Source organism: Apus apus, chromosome 18 (assembly GCF_020740795.1).
Source record: "Apus apus isolate bApuApu2 chromosome 18, bApuApu2.pri.cur, whole genome shotgun sequence".
Classification (NCBI taxonomy): Eukaryota; Metazoa; Chordata; class Aves; order Apodiformes; family Apodidae; genus Apus; species Apus apus.
Window position 1 is genome coordinate 11,763,545 of NC_067299.1, and position 18,658 is coordinate 11,782,202.

At 53.8% G+C, this 18,658-nt stretch overlaps 1 long non-coding RNA gene across 1 annotated transcript in view; it reads left to right on the forward strand.

Moving 5' to 3' along the window:
- The first annotated feature begins 2,634 nt into the window (after positions 1-2,634).
- The window catches only part of LOC127392177 (uncharacterized), a 31,445-nt gene continuing 15,421 nt past the window's right edge, over positions 2,635-18,658 (forward strand). The window contains exons 1-2 of the long non-coding RNA XR_007891206.1: positions 2,635-2,960; positions 5,936-6,045. This is a non-coding gene — a long non-coding RNA (uncharacterized LOC127392177). The remainder of the gene's footprint in view (positions 2,961-5,935; positions 6,046-18,658) is intronic.

Consider the following 18,658-nt stretch of genomic DNA (forward strand, 5'->3'; position numbering starts at 1 on the left):
CTTCCCACTTCTGCTCCACCTCCCTTGTATCACTAATTTAGGAAGTGTGGTCACAAATTACCTGTCAGACGCCCTGGCTGCCTCTTGAGAGGGAGCAGCCTCACCATGGGAATGAGGGTCAGGACCCTCAGTCTGCAGATATGGGGCCAGAGCCCCTGCTCCATGCTCTGTCCTGCCTGAGTGGCTTCACATGTGGACAGAAACATGATGCTTCTCACAGAGCACAGTGGTTGCTCTCTCCCGCTGTGCCATCTGCAGACACTATTAATGGTGTTTTTCATCCATTAATCACCTACAACATTAATCAATTTGTCTTCATGTTGAACAGTGGAGGACTGGGATTGCAGGAACTCACTCATAAGTGATGCTTCTGAGAGCTGACAGCCTGCCAGTGTTCAAATACATTTCACCGATGCCATGTGGCTTTTATAATGTTTAGTCTCTAATAGAAATCTGGGGCTGTATTGACTTACCTGCCCCACAGCAGTGCATGCTGTTGACATGACCACCACCTCTGGGATTGCATCACTGGGTCCTCGTGTTCACCAGCCCTCACCCCTCAGTGTGCAGTGGCCACTGGGCTGTCAGCCAGCCACCTGCGTGTCACCAAACACCATCTCTTTGACTGGCTGGTGGCTGCCCGTGGCTGGACCCAGGCTGGCAGGAGTGTAACTGTGGAGAAACAGCAGTATGTGACTTGGTCCTCAGCCTGCACACAGAGCACGTGTATCTCCTGGCTAGAAAGGTCTAGCCTTTGAAAGCCTCCCCTTGGGGTGGTTCTCTCAGAAACCCCCAGGGTTTGGCAGGAGAGGGGCTATGGAGGGCTCCAATCCAGACTGACTTGCAGCAGGACCATCCCCAACGGGGGATGCAATAGGGAGCAGCTTTCTCTTATCAGTTCCCTTAACTTCTCCTTGGGACATGGAGCTCCTGGAGCTGCCAGAACTCCTGGAGCCTGGTACCAACACAGCAGCGGGGTCCAGAGAGAGCAGTGAGGCTGGTTTCCCCAAAAAACCTGACATTGGGAGACTTGGCCTTGTTTGGACATAGAACAAACCCAAACCACAGAGCTCCTCCAGTCCACAGATCCTTTTTCAGAGGCACGGGTCTTGGATCCGACGCTGGCTGCCCTGATGCTCAGGCTGAGGGAATTCCCGGGAATGCTGACTTCATGCTGCTGCTTTTGCCGCTCTGTCCTCCAGCCAAAGCCCAGGCCAGCCATGGCAGCAGAGCTTCTCACTGAGCAGTGAGTGGAGACCTGTGGCTCACAGTCTCCGTAGGCTGTTGGGTTGCTGCCCATGCCCCAGACAGCTGCTCAGGAGCAGGGGGAGGTGGAGGGTTGCCAGGCAGCAGGTCTGGCATTTTCTTGGCAGTTTGACTGCAATCAAACTGTCTCCACAACATACCATGATAAGCCAGCACATTCCAATGGAGAAATGTCTTGTCTAAATGTTTCTGACCAACTCTCGTGCAGCAGTTCTCACTTTTCCATCTGGCTGTTTGTCTGAAAGAAAAAACCCTTTGAAGGCACAGCCCTGGCCAGGGATGCTGTAGGCGTGTCCATGCCATCTCAGCCCAGGTCCATATTCTCCAGCTGGAGCCTAATGAGCCTGTCAGTGCTGGGCGGCCTGGGGAACCCTAAATGGACATGAAAACAGCATGGCATGTGTGCTTTGTGAGCCCTGCAGCTCCATCAGCCCTTCTTGCAATGGAGGGTTGTGTGGACCAAAGCCTGAGGAGCCTGAGGTTGGGCTCGGTCTGTATGTGCATGTGACCCAAGAGAGCTGAGGTGATGCGCAGTAGCAGATGAGAGCCAACCTTGAGGTGTGTTGGATGTGTGGAGGACAAGATGCCCTGTCCACAGCAAGACAAGCCCCAGCTCTTGGTGCCAGGATCTTTTGTGCTAGAGGGTGCGGAGTTGCTCCCAACCTCCCACTGCAAGGTCAGCTCCTCTGCATCCCCATCGGAGGGACTTGGGGTTTCCTCCTCTGCTGACAGCTTCCAATGGTGCTCAAGTTCCTGGTGCTTCTTCAGAGATGTTCCTCACCCCTGTTGTCACTGCTGGCATTGGCAGCAGAGCAAGGCGGGGTGCCCTGAAGCCTGGAGCCTGCTAGAGCATGAGTCCAGCACCCCAGGGATGGGTGATCGCTGACACACAACAACATGGAGCAGAAGACCCCAAAGACTCTCTGAGAGCACCTCCCAGCCCTCGCCTTCGGTATTGCCAGCCGGGGGCAGCTGGACGGGACGGACACGTCCCCGCACAGAGGGCAGGGGCGCGGGGCTGGTGGGAGGCGCGGGCGGTTCCTGGGGTGGGGGCTGCGGGCCCAGGGCTGTGCTCGGGGCGCACACGCGTGTGGGGCGCGGGCAGCGCCCGCAGACACGTTTGTGTCTGGAGCGGGGTCTGGTGCGTGTTGCGGGGACCCGCGTCTCTTCTCTGCGCGCGCGCCCCGCGCGGCCCCGCTCCCCCCGCCACGCGCCGCGTGTGCGACAGGGCGCGTGCTCGGCACGCTCGTGCACGCGTGTGCTGCCCGCGCCCGTGGGGCCTTTCGCGTGGCAACGGACCCTGCTGCACAGCCGCTCCCCCGGGGTCCCCCACGGCGCCGCGCCCCCCGGGACGCGGATGAAGTGTGATGCTTTGTGGGCTGGTGCTGTGGCCGGGCCCACAGGCAGCCTCTCTCTCCGCAGAGCCTTCCCGCTGGCGAGACCCAAGCAAAAACACCTGGAGCCGTTCCCAGCCTCACCGAGCTACAGAGAAACGAGGCGTCTGAGGCCTCGGTGTGTCAGTGTGCGGGCGCTGGTCCATTCCTTTCCTCCCAGGAGGAAGGAAGGGTGGTCTGGTGGGCTGGCTGGACCATTCAGGGATTCTTGGAGCAAGATGAAGGGCAGCAAGGCTGAGCACAGGACACCTCTGTTCCTGGGGATGTGCTGCTCTTGGACAGAAACGACCGGTCTGGGAGGTGAGTGGCCAGCTCACATTTGTCTTTACAGTGCTTTGGAGAAGAGGAAATGTCATCTCTGCAACAGTGGAGCTGCCTTCCAGTGTTGGCAGAATTTCAGCCATACATAGCACTGGTGGGGACAGAGGCTGAGAGAGAAAGGCAAGGGAAGAGGAAAGGAGAGGAGACAGAGACACATCTGAATAACCCTAGAAAAGGCCCCTCATCTCTCCTGTGTGCTGCAGAGAAGCAGGGGGGCTAAAATCTCCCCACTCCTTGGGTTTGGGGCATGGTAAGTGACCCATGAGGTACCAGCCACCAACAACTTGGTACAGAGACAACCTGCTTCTGCAGGGCCAGGAGAGGTTGAAAGCACAGGGACACAGCATCTGGTGTGAACAACCACGGGTGACTCAGCAGCAGAAGCAAACCCTGCTCTGGCAGGAGCAATCAGGGGACCCACCAGCTCCCTGTGCCTGGCTCAGGAGGGGGAATGGGGCTGTTGCACAACATGGCATCTCCTGTGCTTTCTGGCCAGGTCTGGGTGGCATGAAGCTGTCCTTCTCCTGGCTTGGACAGCAGGCAGGCTGCCAGAGAGCAAATCTGGCAGAGGGTGAACAAACAATTCCAGTGCTGCTCAGCAAGACCAGGGACAGACACAGGAACTGCTCAAGGAGCCGATCACTGTGCTTGTGTAAAACCATGAGCAATGGTGCAAGTAGCAGCATGTGGGAGGGACACTGATGCAAAGCAGCTTCAGAAACAGCAAAGGACAGAGTCTGGCAACCAATATCCAACTTTTTTTCCTAGTTAAATAACAGAGCACGTAGAATGAAAGAAAGTAATTAAGTGTCAAGAGCCAGACTTGAGAAGAGCTTGGTGCCAGGTTTCCCAGTGCTCGGCACCACTGCCGGTCCAGGCTTCTCGAAAAGCCAGTTCACATTCAGGGCTGCCAGAGTGGCCAGGCTTGGAACAGGGCTGACTGGGGCTCCTGGGGGATGTGTCTGGACAGGCTTGTGGTGGAGCTGAATGCCTGACCTGCTCAGTTCTTCTCCCAGATGTTTGACCCGTACCTGCTGCCGAGGGACGCTCCCTGGCACTGACCCTGTGAGGTGCCTTGTGTGCTCCCTGCCAGGACAAAGGAGGCTGTCACCTGGAGGGTTACGGTGGTTTCAGCCCCTTGTTGGACTAGCTGAAGCTTTTCAAGCAGGAGACTGACAAATTGTGGGTTGTCAGCTTCCTGTGGGAATTTTTAAGTGAATAATCATTGTGAACATCATGAAAAGCATTTTAATAGTCAGAGAATACCATCTGGATGTTCACAAACAAGGGCGATATAAATCCAGGACTGACAGCGCACTGAACTCACTGCTTTTATAAGTAAAAGTATTTCCAAAGTGCTTCCCAAATTGTTTAAGCAAGTCTTTCCTCTAATGAAATTCAGAAACAATTCGAGCATAGGCAAACAGTACAGACCGAGCACAACAGAGCCTTTATACAGAGGGATTAAAGTTTGGGTTGGATGTAATCAAATTACATCCCCTGCGTACAAATGCAGTCTGTGCTCAGAGATAAGAGGAATTTCAAACACTTCTGCAATGGGAGGAGTAAATCTGGAGGTGCCAGAAGGGAACTGGGGGACAGAGAACAATTTTTTTTTGTAGGTCTGAAGGCCTTGCATGATGATGTTGAGCACCACGGGTCTGGTTTGGGAGTGTACCAGGTGGGATGTGCTGGGTCTGGCTGCAGCTGCCTCTGAGGTCCTGGCAGTAAGGGACCCTGGAGGGGCAGGGAGGGGAGGGATGCTGCAGGTAGGAAGAGCAGAAGCTAGGCAGGGACAAGACTGCTTTGCAGGAGGAGAGAGGTGCTAATTGCCTGGCTGAGTGTTGGCTCCCAAATGATGTGCCCTGCTGAAGGGGAGATGGAGATGAGACTTCTCAGCAGGGGAAGCTGGCAGGGATGAGAGCAGGTTGTCTCCAGCAGCAGGGATGGACCTCACCACCAGCTTTGGGGCACAGACCAGCATGAGTTGGCCTGGAAGGGGGTACTTGTCACCTGTATGATGACATGCAGAGGGCTGCTGCTTTCTTGGACAAAAATGCTGGCAACCAGGCAGCAGTGTGTATCCTGACCTCCATGTCTTTACCTTCTGGACCGCACCTCTTGATGGGCCAAAGTAGGTGCTAATACAAGGGTTTTGTTCATCATGGGCCTCTGTAGAGAAGCTGAGAATGGAACCAGTGATCCAGAGCCAGTGGAGGCCACAATGACAGCAGAGCAACCTCAGACACATTGGAGGCAGAAAACAGGCTGACAGCTGACCCCCAGCATGCTAGGACGGCCACCAGAGAGGTGATTTCACTGACAGCACCTGGATGACTGTGGCTGGCAGCATCACTTTCTGGCTGATTGTAGCCTGAAGACAGCTGTGCATCTATCACTCTCAGACCCCTAGGCAGATGTTAAGATCCTGGCAGACCATGGAGAAACATCTGCTCTTGCTGGCTGGTCCTGATCCAGCTCTTTCAGCCACAGTTGAGGGTCCTCCAGCCAGCAAGGGCTGGAAACAGCTTTGGGCTGTGAATAAGGGGTCCAAAAGCACTCATACCGTGGCACTTGCCTGCAGATGTACCCTAGCAAACAAAACTGTCTTGCCCCCAGTGCAGGAAGACCACATCTCTCTGCCTTCTGGAGAAGCCCCAACTTGACATCAGGCAGTCCCTGAGCCCACTGAGGTACGCCAGCACTCCACCTCCTGCACATGACCTCAGAGCAGAGGACACCCCACTGTCCAAGGTGGCAATCCCAGTTCCTGGATTTCATCTGGATTCACCATGTTTTGTGGTGCTGGGCAGTCTTATGAATTAAAAAAACAGTCATGTTTATTTGTCACTTGTTCAGGCCAAGTTCCGAATGGGAATGGGCACGAGGTCTGGAAGCAGAAGTTGCTCACAGAAAGAAACAGGAAATAAAATCTGATCTCTCCACCACAACAGGATGCCTGCTTGTGACTGGACACCCACTGACAGCTGGACACCCCCTCTGCCAGATCTTCTCTGCTGGGATCAGCCTTTCCTCTGACCCAGGTACACTGCTTATTTCCAAGGTGAGCGCATCTGGGGGAGTGTGGCTCGGGGCAGGGACATGGGAGTGGGACACAGCGTGGGGTGACTCGGCCATGCTGCCTCTTGGCTCCTCATCCTGCACACCTTGTGCCAGGGTTTTCTGCCTCCATGAGGCTTGGAATCAGCTCTGAAAACTGCAGGTTTCCAGCACTGGGCCTCAAGTTTCTGCTTGGAAACATTAATTGTACATGCCTTGTGCTCAGCCCAAGGGCTCCAGCATGGTCTCAACATCAGACCAAGACCACGCTGGGTTTCTTTGGACACATCTGAAAGATTCCAGACAGAGGAATAAAGTGCCCAGACATGCTGCTGAGGCCAGGCTGCCCCACCACGGACCAGCTGCCAGCTTGGGGGGTGCCATGTCCCTGGCTGGCCCCTGGAGCCTGGTTTCTGTAGGTCCCAGGAATGAGACCAACGACTGGAGCACTCCTGCCTGGAAAAACAGGAGCAGTGGCGTCGCTGGTGATGGGGGATCGGAGGAGCTGCCTGTTTTCCTGCAGTCACTAACTGCTAACATGGCCCTAAACTCTCTCCCAGCCAGAAACGGCATTAGTCACCATTGCAAAGTCAGGATGAGCAGACAGAAATAACAAGTGCATTTGTCTAGAGCAATCCATGCCAGTCAAAACACTCTGGCTGAGACTGTTCTGTGCTTGTGTTGGGGTGAGGCAGAGGAACCTGCTTGGCTGGAGTGGAGGCCAGGGCTTGTGGTACGTAATTCCAACACCTGGCCAACTATGTGGGGCACTGGTGACCTCCAGAGCTGACCCTGACCAGGACCCTTATGGGTCTGCAGAGATGGACCAACCTGGCAGAGGAAGTGGTGAAGTGGTTTGGCTCCTGGAAGTACAGTGAGATGAAGGACTTGGGGAGGCAATGGTGTGACTTCCTGGCCCTCAGAGGCTCTCTGGGCTAGCTTGTGGACAACCATGAGCTGGTGAACATTTTGCAGGGGACTGCAGCTTGGGATCTCCTCCATCCCACATCAGCCCTGTCCATGATACCAACAGCCTCCCTCCGCACTAGTGCTGGACAAGGAGGACAGCAGGATGGCTGTGAGGAACCAGGCAGCCACCCCCCGGGAGACTGTTGTCCCTCTCATGTGGCCCGACTGCCTGCTTCAGCATCACCACAGAGGAGCAGAGACTCTGGAAGCAGGATGAGCCAGGACCTGGATACTGGACATCAAGGGGAGAGGATGAAGGGTGATGTGAAGTCGGCACGACAAAAGGAGAGCAGCGAGGAAGCAGCCAGGCGCTGCTGACAGGGGTGGCTGCAGACATCGCAGCAACGTGCTGGCATGGAGCAGGGGCCAGTCTGAAGTCAAACATAGGGAACATTTCTACCAGACGGGACAATTACACACTGCAGCTGCTTGCCAGTGAGGCCCCATCACGAGTGGAACAGATCCCATAAGATACTTCTAAGTTTAGAGTAAAGGAGCCTTCTCCAAGAGGGGAGGATGTGAGACTGGAGAGCTGAGTCCTGCATGTGGCTGCCAAACCGCACTCCCTGGAGGAGCACACACAAACCACTCTTGCAACACTCCAGCTACGACTGAGACACACATTCCAGCTGAAACCCCTATTTTCAGTTGTTTATACATTGCTCAAAAAATATCCTTTTGGATTGAATTTTTTCATGCTTGATCTCAGCCCAAAAAAGCGAAGAATTATTTGGGGATGGTTTGAACAAAATCTGTTCAGCTGTTTCTGTGTTATGTAAGCACCAGAATAAATATGTTTTCCTCTTTGCAAACATTTTTTTTTTTCATCCTCACTAGTTGTCAGAGAGCTCAAAATCAGCTTCTTGATATGGAAGTGTTGCACTTATCCCATGTCTGGCTTTCAGTGAGGAACTGGCCTGTTCATCAGCTGGACAAGACCTCATCAGGGAGTGAGGAAACCAGAAGGGACTACAGCTCCTAAACGTGGTGCTCGACATGTTTAAAGGTGATCTCCAGTAATACTGGATCACATCTGGGCACCTTCTTAGAGTGCTCTGAAAGAAGGGGTTGGCCAGTGCCAGGTGAGAGTTAAATAAATAGATATTGAGAAAGGATGTGGAGAAGAGCTATAAGCCTCTGTGAGAAAGGCAGGTAATTGCTGTGCTGTTTCATACACCACATGGTAAGAGGAGGGCTCCTGGGCCAGTGGTCTACCATGTTGCATGTCTCACTGCCCATCTACCAGCTCCATGAAAGCTCATACCTTGCAGGTTGCACTCGAGCTGCTCCCTGCTTTTTCTGTGTTGTGGCCATGTTCGTTTGTTGGTGGTTTGTGTTTTCAGCAGAGGAGAACTGAGGAAGAAGAGCTCGCACACTTGGAGAGACTCTTTCAGGATTCTGCCCAGATGCAGAGAGGTGGTTGGTGATGTGCAGAAGGAAACCCAGTCCTGGAAGAGGTGGATGCAGTAGGTGTTGTGAAGTTTGTGCCAGCTTCTTTAAGGTGGAGAAGAGCTGTTGGAGGTGAATACAGGAATATCCTTGACTATAGCTCCAAGGCTGGAGAATACCATTGTCCAAGTTTTAGGAGTTTACAACAAGTCAGCATAAGGCAAAGGCTTGACCCAGCAGATCCATGTGCTCACAGGACTAACTCTTGGATGAAGGGAAGGATAGGCAATGTTCAGCCCTATGATATGCTCCACAGGAGTGAGGGTCTCCACAACATTAGGGTGCTCACCCCTTCCCACTCCAAAGAGGCATTGAACGCCTGTATTCCTGGCAGTGGCTGGGACATCATTCCTGATCCAGCACCTACAGAATCTAAGGGAAGTCCATCCAAGTATGATTCTTAACTATGAGTCATTTGTTCAAGGAATGACTTTCAAGTAACTACAGACAAAGTGCTCTAGCAATGAAAACTGAGCTGCCAGTAACAGAGACTCCCACACAATGTCAATGTTCTGTGAAGAAACCATGGGAAAAATGAGAAGGATCATTCTCAGCCGGAGAGGGGGAATTTTCAAGAATCACTTGGAGTCTGTCAGGAGGGAAAACCAGGAGCAGGTGAAGAGGAAAAAAGACACTGCGAAAAATACAGAAACACTTTGGCTTTGACTGAAGTCCCCAACCCAGAGACTAGAGGAGCAGGGAAAGGGACCAGTAATCAAGGGAGACCTCAGTGCCTCCAAGGGGACACCGCAAGCCCCCTGGAACAAGTGTAAGCCCAAGATGTCTCCTTAGGGCAGAGGCATCACTCAGACGCACAGGAGGGTCTGATCCCCTCTAAACACTCCCAGCAATGGTGAGAAATGAGCATCTCTAGGGTTCTGAGGCAGGAGGAGTGATTTGACTCAAGAGGGAGTGCTGGACACTTGCCAGCACTGAAATGCAAATCTTAACCAGAGCTAGGTGAAATCTGCCCCTGCTTCGTTCCTTGTTCCACTGGAGGACCCTGTAAATGGCCTCAGCAGTGGGATAGGACATGTAAACACCCTCAGGTTTGCTTCAGGCTAGCAGGGGCATCTGGAGACCCAACTATTTCCTTTTGACAGTTGACTTTGATGGGTGACTTTGCACTGAAACAGATAAAGAGTGATTCCACCATCCATCCTGTGAGCAGGGAGATCTACATTCTTAACCCATCCCAGGTGTTTGCAAAGCAGATGTATGTCTTAGTCCTGAGCTAGCAGAAGAAAAAGTGCTGGAACAAAATGATATATTAAAAAAGAGAACACCAGAACCACATGGTAGAGCTGAGAGTGCTCAGGGAGATGAAGAATGTAGCAGCTGCTCTGTCAACTGAAGCAGCAAGTTAATGTTAAAGCTACTGCTTTCCAGAAATCTGGAGTGAAGCAAATGTTGTACAGGTCTCCAAGAACAGCAGCAGCAATGATCCTGGGAATAGCTCGGCAGCTCTTTGTTCAGGAAAATGCACTGGAAGGAAGTAATCACTGAGGCTCAGATAAAGACACCTTGAGGTCCCTCTTGTTGACAAGTTGGATGGATGGGACAATAGGAACCTTGTGAAGTTCAACAGAGACAAATGCTGTGTCCTGCATCTGGGATGGAACAATCTGGTGGGTCAGGACAGGCCGGGGACCAACCAGCTTGTGTGCATTAGCTCTGCAGCACAGGACATGTGGACTGGGTGAAGGAGCTGACCATGAATCAGCAGAGTGCTTTTCCAGCAGTGAAAGCCAACTGGTGTGCTGTTCTAGCAAGAGCATAGCCAACATCTGGAGGGAAGATGGATGAGAAGAGACTGAGGAAGGTGGGGTTGTACTGACCAGAGAAGGGAGGTTGAAAGGGGTATCTGGTGGCAAATTCCTCTGCCTAAAGGGGGGCTGGAGAGAGAGCCAGACTCTTCTCAGAGATGAGCAATAAAGGGGAAATGGGCAACAAGCAGAAGTTGCAAGAAAGGAAGTGGCACAAGAAGGAATGTGTTGTGCACCCCTGGCACGGGGTCCAGGTCAGGTTGCTCGTGGACAAGGCCCTAAGCAAATGGATGTGACTGGAATTCACCCTGGTCTGAGCATGACTTGCACTAAAGACTTTGTTTGTTTATCCCAAATGAAGTTATTCTCTGATTCTACTGTTTCAGATTTCTTCGCTCAGGCTCAAATTTCTGTACTTTGAAGAAGGTTGCAAATCTATCGCCTTTCTGTTGTGATCTGGAGAGGAGCAGATGTCACCCTGAGCACTCATCACAGCATCTGAGCTGCTGGTTGATCTGAGCAGGTTGTGTCAGTGGCCTTCTCACACCAAAGTGATCAGAAGGGGACAAAATGTCCCTGCAGACATAGCACATGCTGACTGTTGCTGGCCTTATCTCCAGGATCAAGACCATATTTTTCTCCTCATTCCAGGAGGGACAAGTTTTAAGAGGCCTGGAATTGGAAACAGCTCCCCTTTCTTCCCATGCTTCCCACACATTTTTTGCTGTGGGGAGTTGTTTATGGCAGTTGTGTGAGTGGAGGAAGAGTTCTGGGCTGAGAGCAGGGTCCGGGACACTGGGCACAGCATGGACCCCATTGCCCCTCCTGGTCCCAAACCCCACACACTGCCCTGCTGTGCCTCACCAGGGGTGAGCAGAGGGAGGAGGAAATGTCCCCCTTCAGTGCTCAGAGTAGACAGTCCTCTGGGACTGTGGAGGTCTGGATCCCAAGGTGAAGCTCTGGCATCCATCCTGGTCCCTGTGGGGTAGACACTAAGAGGTGGCTGAGCTCCCCAGCTCCTTTCTTTGGGTGATGGATACAAGCCAATGAGAGCCACCATGCCAGGACAGCATGATGTCCCTGTTCCCCTGCAAAGGTCCTATGGAGAGCAGTGAAGGACCAGGAAAGGTGGATGGGATGAAACACCCCTCACGTGGGTGGTGGCAGGTGAAGAGCTGTGCTGTTGGCCTGGGCATGGATGGTGGAAAGGGGTCAGGGAGGTGGCAGGAGCAGTGGCACACTCTCGGAGTGTCCCCTCCTTCACAGAGTCCCCTGCCCATGCTGTGGGATGGATGGGGCAGCCACAGGTACGGGGACCCTCTGCCCCATGAGAACATGGGTTTCATGTGACCCTCTCACCACCTTGCTGAGGCACTGGAGAAGAGGGACAGCCTGCTGTGGGGCTGGAGGAGAGAGCCCTGCCATGGGGCTACGGAAGGGCAGACCTGAAGTGGGGCTGAGGGCACACAGCCAGTGGCTTGGGGATCTAGCTGTCCCCTTGTGCTGCAGAAGGTAGTTCCTCAGCTGCATCCATCCTGATGGGCCCTGCCAGGGCAAGCTCTGGCTGCCAGGGCCAAAATCACTTCAACTATAAATCTGGGAGGCTTGGCAGGAGCTGCCCTCCAGCCTCCAACTGTTGGCCAGAAAACAAGAGCTCCTCCTCCTCCAAGAGTGGATGGTTTGGGGTGATGGACTTGATCTCCAGTCAAGAGGGGACTGCAAGCCCTGAGGTGGGGGTGAGTAGAGACAGGATGAGGTGGGCTTGTGCAAGGGGCAGGGGTGAGAAGGCAGGCAAGGGAACTAACCCAGGGAATAAATGTTCCATGTAGGCCATGTGGGAGGAGAAGGGCTGGTGGTACCAGGAAGGGCATCTAGAAATGGGTGGCAACCTGGAGGATGGGGATGAGCAAGAGAGGACAGTGCTTGGATCCATTGCAGCCCTGGATTTGGTGTTTTGGGGAGCCTGCTGAAGGTGGGCTCAGCCTTGCAGCTGCCTCTGGATCCTGAGGCATGATTCAGCACGTCTGGTTACAGCTGGCCCCTGCTGTGGTGAGGATGATGTACTCAGCCTGCTCACAGGCTTGTTACGGGGCTCTCTCGGGCAGGAGTGTTTGCAGAGTGTTGGGCCCTTCTGGGCTGCATTCCCAGGAGCGTGTCCAGCAGGGACAGGGAGGGGATTGTCCCCTCTGCTTTGCTCTGGTGAGACCTCCCTGCAGGGTTGGGTCCAGTTCTGGAGCCCCCAACACAAAAAGGACATGGAGCTGTTGGAGCAAGTCCAGAGGAGGCCTCAGAGATGACCCAAGGGCTGGAGCAGCTCTGCTCTGGAGCCAGGCTGGGAGAGTTGGGGTGTTCAGCCTGGAGAAGAGAAGGCTCCAGGGAGACCTGAGAGCACCTTCCAGTGCTTGAAGGGGCTCCAGGAAAGCTGGGGAGGGACTTGGGACAAGAGCAGGGAGGGGTAGGATGAGGCAGAATGGTTTCAAACTGAAAGAGGGGAGATTGAGTTTGGACATTAGAAGAAATTCTTTAGTGTGAGGGTGGTGAGAGCCTGGCCCAGGCTGCCCAGGGAAGCTGTGGCTGCCCCATCCCTGGCAGTGTTGAAGAGCAGGTTGGATGGGGCTTGGAGCAATCTGGGCTGGTGGGAGGTGTCCCTGCCCATGCAGAGGAGTTGGAACTAGGTGATCTTTCATGTCCCTTCCCACCCAAACCATTCTATGATTCTATGAGCCTTGACCTGGGGGTGTTCCTGCCAGTCTCCCTAGGCATCTTCCAGTGCCCCCCCACTTGGAGCTGAGACCTCTCCCCACCTTCTCCAGCCACTCATCACAGCTCTCAGGTTTGCCTGGGGACACTGCTGGCTCCAACATCTTAGGCATCCCCACCATCTCCTGAAGGTGAAAGCACTCAGCTTTACTTCTTCCACCAAGGGGTTTGTGTTCCTGAGAAAGATGACTTCCTATCAGTGGTGCCCACCTGCACTTGCAGATGTCCAAGCACCTTGGATTATCCCCTGGGCCCCATTTAGAGGGTGCATGCAGCATTTCTCCTGCAGTCCAAGCCAAGAGAGTGTGTGGCTTGTCTTGCATGACATGGATGAAGCCCTCACAGCATAGGAAGCCCAACCTCCCAGGCCAAGAAGCAGCTTTGCAAAAGCAGATGCTGCCTGAGGTTTATTTCAGCCTCCACTTTTCTTCCCCACTCAGATAATCTTTCTCCTGTGCCCATCACACCTGTTTGTGTCTCGAGGATTTCAGGGCACTAATAGGCCTTAATTGCCCTGAACAGCCCCACCTGGGCCCCATTCACACCCCTGCCTGTGGCCCACTAGCACCATTTATGGTCAGTGCTGGTTGTTTAGAGCTTCCTTGAGTAGTGTGGCAGGATGTGCTTGTGTCCTGCTCTTCCTCTAGGATGGCCCTTGGCACAGTGCTGTAGGTATCTTTTGGATGGACATCTTGGCTGTAGCCATGTCTCCAGCCCTGTCTCCTTTGGCTCTTGATGGGATGCCTTGCATGTGTCCCAGACCTGGTTCATTACTTAATTCATGTTCCCATTGGAAGGGAAGTGAGAACTGCTCAAGACTGGGCTGTTTCCCCATGCTTGCTAAAAGAGTGTGAAACCCAAGGTTTAGGGCTGAGAGGCATTCACTGCTTACAGGGTGATCACAAGGTGCCTCCTGGAGAGGCACGAGTAATCCCAAATTAAGCTGAGGAAGATCTTCCATGCCTGGCTTTGACACCTCTGTAAAGCAGGGCATGCTCAGTGATCACAGATTTACAGTATGGTTTGAGTTGGAAGATCACCTAGCTCCATGGGCAGGGACACCTATGAGACCAGGGTGTTCCAAGCCGCATCCAACTTGGCCTTGAATCCTTCTGGGCATGGGGCAGCCACAGCTTCCCTGGGCAACCTGGGCCAGGCTCTCACCACCCTCACACTAAAGAATTTCTTCTAATGTCCAAACTCAATCTCCCCTCTTTCAGTTTGAAACCATTCTGCCTCATCCTACCCCTCCCTGCTCTTGTCCCAAGTCCCTCCTCAGCTTTCCTGGAGCCCCTGCAGGCACTGGAAGGTGCCCTCAGGTCTCCCTGGAGCCTTCTCTTCTCCAGGCTGAACACCCCAACTCTCCCAGCCTGGCTCCAGAGCAGAGCTGCTCCAGCCCTTGGGTCATCTCTGAGGCCTCCTCTGGACTTGCTCCAACAGTTCCATGTCCTTTTTGTGTTGGGGTCCCCAGAACTGGACCCAGCCCTGCAAGGGGATCTCATCAGAGCAGAGCAGAGGGGACAATCCCCTCCCTGTCCCTGCTGGACACGCTGCTGGTGATGCAGCCCAGGACACGGTTGGTTTCTGGTTTCTGAGCGCATGTTGCTGGCTCATGTGTAGCTTGTGGAGAGAGGCTTTGGGGATGAGACATGGTGGGGAACATGTGTAAGCAATGGAAACTGGAGTCTGACTTAGTCTGGTGAGCCTCAGGCTGGGGACAGGGTCACTATATTGATCCCAGACTGACCCACCACGTGCAGCGAAACCAAGTGCTGTGGAGAAATTGTGGAGATAAAGCCAGACTCTCCTCAGAGAAGCAAAAGAAAAAGAAGCGATGGAGACAAGCTGTGACAAAAACCAGCTCGTATTGGAAATCAAGGTAATGTCTAATTACCATCCTGAGAATGAGTCAGGAGGATATGGACCACATGGTTCATGGGGCAGTGGAGTGACAGGTGGAATATCTGGCCTGGTTTTGGAGAGGCAGCTGCAGATGAAAGCTGCCTGAGGACATGGCTGGGCTTGGGACAGGTGGAAACAAATGTTAACTGGCCATGAGTAACCTGATGTGGACAAGGAAGTTCATAATCTGCTGGTGCCCAGGAACTTTTCTTTGGGGAAAATGCTCAAGTGAGAGGAGGTGACGCTTGTGAAGGCTGCAGAGTGGTGAGGTGGTGTGGGGCTTAGGACTACCCCAGTCCTACATTCCTATGAACATGGGGATTTACTGGATGTGACCAAAGGGCACACTGACCCCTGCTCCAGCCATAGAGTTGGCTTTGAAGCATCCAGCAGTGGCCTCCCTGGTGCTGATGAGGAGCTTCCCTGGTGTACTGACCACGTGTCTCCTCATGCAGCCCAGCCTGTGGCTGTCCCATTGCCAGAAGAGCACAGGTCTGGCTGGGATCAGGGCTGCAACTTGGCTCTTCTGTTCAGAGCTCTGTTACACGGGTGTCTCTGCCTGTCCCCTGCCCGGTCTGCATGGGGGTCCCAGCTGGGCCCAGCTGTGGTGGGACAACATCCCTTAGAATCATAGAATTGTTTTGGTTGGAAAAAAACTAAAGATCATCATGTCCAACCCTTATCCCAGCACTGTCAAGGCCACCACTAACCCATGTCCCTCAGCACCACATCTACATGGCTTTTAAATCCCTCCAGGGATGAGGACTCCCCCCACTGCCTTGGGCAGCCTGGGCCAGGGCCTGACATCCCTTTGGGGCAGAAATTGTTCCCAATATCCAATCTATCTTCCTGACACCCTATCCACCTCTCAGCTTTGAGGTGCTCCATAGGCAGAGCTCTCTGTATAGCCCCCTTGGCCCCCCAGATGGTTTATCTTCAGGCATCCACTCCTGGTGTGGTTTGTGCAGGAGGAGTCCAGCTCTCCCACCGGCATCACAGGATCTTCATGGTTGGAAGGACCTCTAAGGTCACCAAGTCCAAGCATGAACACAAAGAAATAACCCACAGAAACCAAACCAAAGCACAACCACACAACCATGGCCACTAGAGCATGTCCTGAAGTTCCAAATTTACATGGCCTTTGAACACCTCCAGGGATGGTGACTCCACCACCTCCCTGGGCAGCTGTTCCAGGGCCTGACCACTCTTTCAGTACAGAAATTCTTCCTGATCTCCAATCTGAACCTCCCCTGTGCAACTTCAGACCATTTCCTCTGGTCCTATTGTTACTTACTTGAAAGAAGAGCCACCCCTGGGGCCCTTCCACCACTACCAAAAAAACCCACCAAATGAAACCTGCACAGGTGATGAGGTCTCCCCTCAGCCGCCTTTTCTTCCAACTAAACAACCCCAGGTCTCTCAGCTGTTCCTCATGTGACTTGTTCTCTAGACCCTTCACCAGCTTGGTGGCTCTTCTCTGAACATGCTCCAGCACCAAAATGTCCTTTTTATAGTGAGGGGCACAGAACTGCACACAGCGTTCAAGGTGCAGCCTCGCCAGTGCCCAGCACAGGGCACCATCACCTCCCTGCTCCTGCTGGCCACGCTGTTCCTGATACAGGCCAGGATGTTGATGGCCTTCTTAGCCACCTGGGAACACTGCTGACTCATGTTCATCTGGCTGTCCACCAGCAACCCCAGGTCCTTTTCTGCTGGGCACTTTCCAGCCACTCCTCCCCAAGCCTGGAGCGCTGCCGGGGGTTGTTGTGACCGAAATGCAGGACATGGAACTTGGCCTTTTTGAACCTTGTGCAATTGGCTTCGGCTCATTGATCCAGCCTGTCCAGGTTATTCTGCAGAGCCTTCCTACCCTCGAGCAGATGAACACTCCTGCCCAATTTGGTGTCACCTGCAAACTTGCTAAGGCTGCACTTAGTCCCTCCAGATCATTGATAAAGATATTTAAACAAAATTGTCCCCAAAACTGAGCCCTGGGGACACCACTGGTCACCTGCCACTAACTAGATTTGACCCTGTTTACTGCAGCTCTCTGGGCCCAGCCATCCAGTGTCCTTCCCCTGCCTGCAGCCTCTCCATACAACCTGGTTTCCTTGCCCTACCTGAATTCAACCTTCCTCGGGGTGGCTGGTCTTCTCCTATGACTGTATTCAAAGTCCTGCCGTGGAAGGTGCCCCAGCCTGAAGCCCCCGGCTATGGGCCAGATTTCTTCAAAGCCCTGATCAGCACAATAGTCACCAGCTCCACATGTTGTTCCAGGAAAGGTCCTGAGATACCATCCCAGTCTCCAGAGCTCTGTGTTGTTTGCCTGACATCCACCTGGTGCTGCCAGATGAGCCAGGGTGGACACAGAGGGAAGGGATGGGCCAAGCCCCTTGGGGGCAATTTGCCAGTGTTTTTCTGGCTTTAGGGGCTGCATCTGCAGAGCCAGCTTCTCTATGAAGGGCTGGAAGCAGCTGCTGGCAGATGACTGGTCCAGACTGACCCAGTCATACAGGTACTGACAGTTTGCAGAGAACCAGTGGCTTGTGACATGGCTGCTCCCCTGCTCCCAGGACAACCTATGCCTGGGTGCAGAGAGGAGGACATGAATCTCCACAAGCAGCAACCTGGGAGATCTGGTGAGCCTCCATGCCTGGCTGAACCAGGGTCTCAGAGCAGCCCCCACTCTTTTCCACCCCCATGTCCTCCCTCCACCTGCACCATGGGTGGGGATCTGCCTCCTGTGGTGAGATGCTCTTCTCCCACCATCCTGCCCTGGTCAGGCTCATTCTGTGCCTCCCTCTGTCCTTCTGACCTTCCAGCTCTGTGGGCTCATGTAAGCTCACCAGGTGGGCAGCACCTGCAGAGCACCTGTGTTCTTTCAGGGGCTGTTGATCTGCCTCTGCTCCTTGTCTGGAGGAGAGAGCAGACTGGTTTGTGGTAGCATATTGTGCACAGCCTCCTGGGGACCATCTGAGACCCAGCAAGCTTAACCCTGACTCTTGCAGTGGGCAGTGCTCCCAGATGGGTGCTTGGGGCTCCTCACCACTAGTGTGGGAGGTTTGCGGGCTTCAGGCCCCTAAGGGGTTGAAGGACTCAGAGAAGAATGTTTGCAGATGAAGTGAATGGCAGTGGGCTGGTGACACCATGGCAGTGCCTGTGGGTCTTGACCTCTGAGCCCAGCAGGGACCAGAGGAAGGGCTGACCCTAACCAGTGGGTCTCACGTCCACAGTCCTGTACTGGGAAGGTGAGCAGAGCTTGGAGGATGCTTGGGAAAAGGCCAGAGCTTTTGGCAGCCCTTTGCAGCCAGAATAATGGGTGACATCATCTTTTATTTAAGAGGGAGAAGGGAAAAAGAATAGTGACCAGAAGGACCATGGCCCTGTAGCCCTGGGAAAGATGGAGTTTATTTTTCCTGCCTGCTGGTTCCTATCACGTTCCCCTGGCCCTGGCTGTGGCACAGGAGATTCCTTTGCCATGATCTCCCTCCCTTGAACAGCACATTACTCCCATGCTGGCTTCCTTCTACTGTGTCCAGGTTATAGCCCTGCTGTGGCTATCCTGACAGAGTGGAGGGGATGGTGACCACCTGTCCTTGGTGCCTGGGCACAGCTGGAAGCTCTGTGCCTTCCACCACTGGAGCTCAGGTTCAGCATATGGCCACGCATGGTCCCGCTCATGCTCCAGTTCCTGCTCCACTCCTGGCACAGATGTCCATGCTGGTGCTGGCCTCTCCATCCCTGAAGAGTGTCTTGGAGAGATGGAGAGAA